The following is a 7,914-nucleotide window of genomic DNA, read 5'->3' as shown; positions in this document are numbered from 1 at the left end:
GTACCCTGCTGATGCAGTCTTACTGTCATGTACATGGCCTGAGGGCCTGAGGCATTTATTCAGCCGTTGTCATGAGTATTACGCTACTTACAGACTAGTATGGAATTACACAAAATCTAAAGTACTTGTGTTTTTGAGGTCTCGGAAATTATTCAGGTGGAAAATTAGTGGCAATCCATTAGAGCAGCAAAAAATTTTTAAGTATCTCAGCACACATTTTCAATATCATGCCTGCTGGAAAACTCACTAAGTTTGTAACAAAAACAGCAGAAAACAGTACATTGGCTATCACTTGTTTTTTCTTTAATAGAGGCAACCAATATATACCTGCTGTACAAAAGGTTTTCAGTGCCATAGTAATCTCACAGCTGTTGTACAGCATCCCAATATGGATTGGAGCAGTTGAACAATCAATGGATCACATTCAAGCCAAATTTCTCCACAAAATACTGGGGTTGCCTAATTGTGTTCCATATGCAGCTATAGGGATTAATGCATGGGCAGAATATTCTTGGTTCGCTCCTCCCTTATCTCACAATATTTTATTCCGAGACAGGATAGTCAAACGCATGACGCTAGTCCATCCCACTATAAGTCCGAAGCAAGTAGCTGCTGGAGGCTCCCCGTGTGTTTGAGCCACCCATATAATGTGGGATAGTAGTGGAGTGACCACCGTGTCATTGCCCAAGGATTGGCTGAGGGGTTATCCAATCAAAGGCTGATTCTCCCCCTTTTTTTTCTTGGGACACCAGAGTTCCGGTATACCATCATGACGGTGTGAAGCACCCCCCTTACAGGGCTGGTCAGGGGGGGTGTCTGTCTGGCCTGGAGAGGGTCGGGGCTTGAGGCGCCTCTTCAGCCTCAGACCAGTCCAAGGGAGAGTCTGAGCTTTCCTTTCCCTCAGAGGCTACCCGGGTGGCTCTATGCTCAGCCAGCCTAGGTCACAGCCTGCTTCCTCCCTGGCTACAGCTCTCCTCTGGCCTTTTATACTCTTCAGGCCAGAGAAGCTCCGCCCCTTCCACCCTCTGCCCTCCCCCCAGAATTCCATAAAAGGAGCTCTCCTTCCCCGTCGCATCACTTCCCTTCCTAGCCAGCAGCGCGGCTCGCACCTGCCCCGCCCTTGCTCACCCGCAGCTCAGCTGTTTGTCGGGACTGGGAGCTTGAACAAAAGGAGGTTAGTAGCGGGCTAGTCATGTGATTACATGCACTCCAGCGTTTCGGTAATGTAGCAAAATTTTAAAAAAGTAGCGGTTTAGCACAGAAAAGATCGCTAGAAACCAGGGATTGTTTTTTTTTTTTTTTTTTTTTGCTTAAATCGCGCCTAAGGTGGGTCCGATGCGCTGCCCTCGGACGGTCATGCATTTAGACCACAGGAATTCGCTACTTTTAAGGCACAAAGGCGAGACAAATTGGCCATGTGTTAAACCCTCTGTGTTTGGAAACTACCATTCAAAATTAGGGCATGGCTTATCACCATCAAATTCTGGCTATGCCTACATTTCAAGGCTGAGCCCTCCTCCCTCATTCACTATATGCTTCTGGAATCACATTTTTCTAATTGGCTAACTTATATTGAGAGTAAAATTAAATCCATTGGCTTACCATTGGATTCGTTGCTTATGCTCTCAGACACAGAAGCATTTCAAGCAATAAGATGCAGACTATTAGAGACTGGATTTCAATATCTCAGTACTGCTGCCAACAAAACTTGCTCTCCATCAAGTTTAGGAATCCCCTTCAATCACCCGTGTTGCATTTGTACCATTTATTACGATCCACATCAATGCAGAGCCTTTCCCCTTGCTTGGTATAATGTCATACCATCTGCGATTTTGGAAGAAAGATTTTGGAAAATCCCCTTCTCAGGTAGACTTGTGGTGAATCAATTGTACATGTTATTTTCTGTTGCAGATTCAATATACAAATTTGCAGTAAATTTTTAAGCCCTATTTGGACAAATAAGTCAAATTCTTCTGATGCTCTTAATGCTCAATTTCTTTTGAACAATCACTTGCCTGTTATACTGGAGAATGTGTCACAGTTCCTAAGAGTTGCTATGAAAGTTCGACATCAAGTTATCTAGATGGTAGGGCTGTTGAATTAAAAAAAATTCGGTATAATTCGGATTCGGCTGAATTCAGCCCGTTTAGATTCGGGATATGCCGAAGTCCGAACTCCCCCGCTTCAGGTCCGTGCAATTCGGCGAAAATTCAAATTTCGGGAAAAAAATTTGGCTGAATAAAGCCATTAAAAACACAACAGCGCCTTTCCACGGCTCTGGGGGGCATTTTTGGGGGTAAAGGTCCCAAACTTTCAGAGGAGCTTCAAAGGACGCTTCTTGAAAGACCCCCCAAGTTTTGTAAAGATTGGGTCAGGGGGGGCTGAGATATGGGCCCCGAAAGGGGTCCCCCCACCCTTAATGTGTATCTCCGAGCAGAGCTTGCCGCCCATGCACAAAGCTCCCAGCCCCGACAAACAGCTGAGAGCAAGGGCGGGGCAGGTGTGAAAAAATTTGCAAAGCAATACAACTGCAAAGCAACACAAGCACGCAATGCAACACCTTTGCAACAGTGCAAAGCAACACCTGACACCTGGGAGTTTGCAAACCATGGAAAGGGACAGAGGCAGCTAGCTATGCATAATGAGCAGGAAGGGGTGGAATTTCTCCTTTTGCATTGGACTTGGGACCAGGCAGATGCATTCTTTAAGTCACCATTTGAAAACCAGTTTTGAGCAAGCATCAAAATAACCTAACTGATCTTATGAATGAGGGAAAACCTGAAGACACAAAACTGAAGCCCCCCCTCAAACCAGGGAGAGAGAGACTCGAGGGGGAACACACACCCCAGGCAGAACCGGCAAAAGCCCCCTTTGGCTCCCCTCCACCCAAAGAAACTGCTCCCTCCCCACACACACACAGACTCTGCTTCCCCCCCCACACACACACACAGAAAGGAAAAATTATAGATTAAAGCCCCCAAAGGGGTCTTACTGTGGCTGTCTTCTGTTCCATCAGGAGGGGCTGGGAGGCTGGGTGATCCAATATGATTCCATTTGTATCCAATATGAGATCCATATGTATGCATCTCTCGAGGGTGATCCATTCATCCCAATAGGGAAAAGGGGAAAGCTCATATCTCGGGGGGCCCTGACCCAATGTTTACAAAACTTGTAGGGTCTCTTAAGAAGGCTCATCTGAAGCTCCGTTGAAAGTTTGGGGTCTGTACCACCAAAAATGCGCCCCCTGCAGCCATGGAAAGAAAAAAGGGGGGAGCCCATATCTCGGGACCCCCTGACCCAATGTTTACAAAACTTGGGTGGTCTCTTAAGAAGGCTTGTCTGAATCTCCGCTGAAAGTTTGGGGTCTTTACCCTCAAAAATGCACCCCCTGCGGCGACAGAAAGGAGCGAATGTGCACAAGCACCCCCCCACACACACACAGGAGGATTTCCCTCTCTCTCTCTCTCCCCGGCTGGGCCGCACATCAGCTGATTCCTCCAGTATTCAATCCTGACTGATTGGCCAGAAGGAGACCCAGCTTGGCCACCGATTGGCCGGGGGAGGAGAATGCTGCTTACTGACGGTTATGCTGCTTACTGACGCCCCGAATTTGCTGGATTTATTCGTGAACTCCCGAACTCGCTGAATTCGGCTCCCCGGTTGCCCGCCAGTTTTGAGTTCAGTTCGTCCCGAACTAAAAACCGCCAAATCAAGGGAAATTCGGCTGATTTTCAGTTTGGGCCGAACCGAATCAACAGCCCTACTAGATGGCTCTATTAACTTTAGCATTTCTTCTGTTGATTGCTGTTTTAACCTTTTTAGTTATTCTGAATGCAACAATTATGTTATTATGTCGCTACTCTGTGTATCAATTTTATGTCAATAAAGGTGACTGTGACTGGCTGTGCCTTGGAAACCCTGTGGGGTCACCGTAAGTTGGCTGCAACTTGATGTCACTTTCCACCATGGTACAATATCGTGACAAAGCCATTAGAAACAGCATCCAAGACGCTCAGCATGAGCTGGCCTTTTTATGGGCACTGGATAGGCATTGCTTACCATGATGGTGGTAAGTGCCATCAAGTCACAGCTGATATGGCAACCCCCTAGGGTTTTCAAGGTGAGTAACATGTGAGGTCCCCTTCTGGATGCACACCTTAACGTGGTGAGGGGGTTTGTGTGTGTCCGGGAAGCTGAGAGCAATACCGTAAGGGGTCTAGACTCTATCAAGAGACTAAACTCCTAGCAGAGTCACTCAAGACAGGATGGTCACAGCTGAGACACCAGACGAAGATGCATCCACCCCCTTAAGGGGTCAATGGCCACATCTGCAGAGAAGAACAGGCAGTTCCAATGGGGATGGGGGCAGAGGAATCCCTGAAGGATAGCTACTGGGCAGCAGCAGTAGTGGAAGGTGACACTGGCAGAAGATCTTTCATAGACAACGGCAGTGCCACTACGGCTAACCCTGGTTAGTACTGCGCAGAAGGCGCTGGTAAACCACTTCTGACCAACCTTTACCTTGAAAACCCTATGATGAGACAATCCAAAATGAAAAAAGGTATAGTGCTGGAAGATGGGACCCCCAGGTCGGATGGCACTCAATCTGCTACTGGGGTAGAGCAGAGGACAAGTACGAGTAGCGCTGTTCTTAATGATGCGATTGGATTAAAGCATAAAGGACGTTCAGTGGTTGGCATGAACAGATACAAAAGGAAAGTCCGAAGCTGTTCGATGCAAATAATAGGAACATGGAGTGTGAGGAGCATGAATCAGGGTAAGCTTGAAATTGTTAAACAAGAAATGGAACGTATGGACATTTCAATCCTGGGAGTAAGTGAATTAAAGTGGACTGGATTAGGACATTTTCAATCAGAAAAAACATTCCCTGTTTTATTCAGGGAATGACAAAAAGAGAAGAAACGGAGTTGCTTTAATAGTGAGGAAAGATGTAGCAAAGGCAGTCAGGAGCTATAATGCAAAGTCAGACTGAATAATATCAATCAGACTTCAGGGAAAGCCTATCAACATAAGCATCATTCAAGTTTATGCCCCAACTACAGATGCTGATGAGGAAGAAATTGAAAGTTTTTATGCCAGTGTTCAGGAAGAAAATGATCACACACCTAAACAAGATATGCTGATAATCATAGGTGATTGGAAAGCAAAAGTAGAAAACAAAGCAGAATCAAATGTTGTTGGCAGATTTGGGCTAGGAGCACGGAATGAAGCAGGAGAACGCCTCATAGAATTCTGTGAAGACAATAATCTCTTCATTGCAAACACATGTTTCAGGCAACCAAATAGACGATTGTATACATGGACATCACCAGACGGCCAGTATAGAAATCAAATAGATTATATAATTGGAAGCAGAAGATGGAGAAGCTCTATTCTCTCAGCCAAAACAAGATCAGGAGCCAACTGCGGTACAGATCATGAATTGTTAATATCGAAAATCAAGATAAAGCTTAAGAAAAATACCAAAACATTCATAGCACCAAAATACAATCTAAGCAATATTCCGGAAGAGTTTAAAGACCATGTAAGGAACAGATTTGCATTACTGAGTTCAAGTGAATGTAAACCTGAAGAACTATGGGTGGTAACTAGAGATATTATCAAGGAAGAATGTGCAAAGTCTATTCCTGTAGCCAAAAGAAAAGAAAAACCTCGATGGATGTCTGAGGAAACTCTTAAAATTGCCAGAGATAGACGAGAAGCAAAAGTAGAAGGTAATAGAAATAGAATCAAAAGTCTAAGTGCAAAGTTCCAGCGACTCGCACATAGAAACAAAGGGACCTATTGTAATAACCAGTGTAAAGAAATAGAAGAGAACAACAAAAAAGGAAGAACAAGAGATCTGTTCCACAAGATCCAAGAAATCAAAAGGAAATTTAAAGCTCGGTTAGGCATGCTGAAAGATCAGCATGGAAACACATTAACTGAACAGGACAAAATAAAGAAAAGGTGGGAACAATACACCGAAGAACTATATAGAAGAGATGAAAGGATAAAAGATTCTTTCCAAGAAGAATCTTTTGAAGAAGAACCTACAGTTTTAGAAAGTGAAGTGAAAGCTGCATTGAGAGCAATCGGCAGAAACAAATCACCAGGAGCAGATGGGATATCAATAGAGCTATTGCAAGCCACAGAAATGGAGTCCATCAAAATCTTGACAAGAATATGCCAACAGATATGGAAAACAAAACAATGGCCCACAGACTGGAAACGATCCATTCACATTCCAATTCCCAAGAAAGGAGACATCAAAGATTGCAGCAACTATCGGACCATCGCATTAATTTCTCATGCAAGTAAAGTGATGCTCAAAATCTTACAGCAAAGGCTGTTACCATATATGGAACGAGAAATGCCTGATGTTCAAGCTGGTTTCAGAAAAGGAAGAGGCACTAGAGATTATATTGCAAATATACGCTGGTTACTGGAGCATACGAGAGAATTTCAGAAGAAAATCAGCTTGTGTTTCATAGATTACAGCAAAGCTTTTGACTGTGTGGATCATGAAAAGCTATGGCTGGTTTTAAAGGAAATGGGTGTGCCACTACATCTGATCGTTTTAATGCGCAACCTGTACTCTGGACAAGAGGCCACAGTTAAAACAGAATATGGAGAAACTGAATGGTTTCCGATAGGCAAAGGTGTCAGACAAGGATGTATTTTATCTTCCTATCTCTTCAATCTATATGCAGAACATATAATTAGGAAAGCTGTATTAGATTTAGATGAAGGTGGAGTGAAAAGTGGAGGGAGGAACATTAATAATTTGAGATATGCTGATGACACTACATTAATGGCAGAAAATAGTGAAGATTTGAAACGACTACTGCTGAAAGTTAAAAGAGAAAGTGCCAAAGCAGGACTACAGCTGAATATCAAGAAAACAAAAGTAATGACTATAGGAGAATTACACAACTTTAAGGTTGATAATGAGGAAATTGAAATTGTTCAAGACTTTCTATTCCTTGGCTCCACCATCAACCAAAAGGGAGACTGCAGCCAAGAAATCAGAAGGAGGTTGAGACTGGGAAGGGCAGCCATGAAGGAGCTAGAAAATATTTTGAAGTGTAAGGATGTGTCACTGGCCACCAAGACTAGATTAATTCATGCCATCGTATTCCCTATTACTATGTATGGGTGTGAAAGCTGGACAGTGAAGAAAGCTGATAGGAAGAAAATAGATTCCTTTGAAATGTGGTGTTGGAGGAGAATGTTACAGATTCCGTGGACTGCCAAAAAAAACAAATCAGTGGGTTCTAGATCAAATCAAGTCTGAACTGACCCTAGAAGCTAAAAGGACTAAACTGAGGCTATCGTATTTTGATCACGTCATGAGACGACAAGAGTCACTGGAAAAGACAGTCATGCTAGGAAAAGTTGAGGGCAGCAGGAAAAGAGGAAGACCCAACAAGAGGTGGATTGACTCAATAAAGGAAGCCACGGCCTTCGATTTGCAACGGTCGCTTTATCCTCCTTTAATCCCTGTTTTAGCCAGGATCGAACGCACATTAGGCGAAATGCATGCGTTCGATCCTGGCTGAATCCTGGCTGAAACAGGGATTAAAGGAGGATAAGGCGACCGTGCGTTTTCGCCCAAAGATAGGACATTTTGGAGGACTTTCAGTCGGAAGTGACTTGACGGCACTTAACACACACAACATGTGGAGGTAGTTTGCCATTGCCTGCTTTCTTGAGGGTTAAGAGAGTTCTGAGAGAACTGTGACTGGCCCAAGTTTTAAAGGAAATTGAAACAACAGAGCATGTCCTACTACGCTGTCCATTATACCAAGAGGTTTGTTCTAAGTTTATCTCCCACTGGCTTAGTCGGCATTCCAGCCATTCAGGTCAGGAGCAAACTAAAATGTTGCTTATAGACGATAATCTACAGGTTAC

The sequence above is a fragment of the Euleptes europaea genome, chromosome 3 (genome assembly GCF_029931775.1).
Source record: "Euleptes europaea isolate rEulEur1 chromosome 3, rEulEur1.hap1, whole genome shotgun sequence".
NCBI lineage: Eukaryota > Metazoa > Chordata > Lepidosauria > Squamata > Sphaerodactylidae > Euleptes > Euleptes europaea.
Note: the sequence above shows the minus strand (reverse complement) of the source record.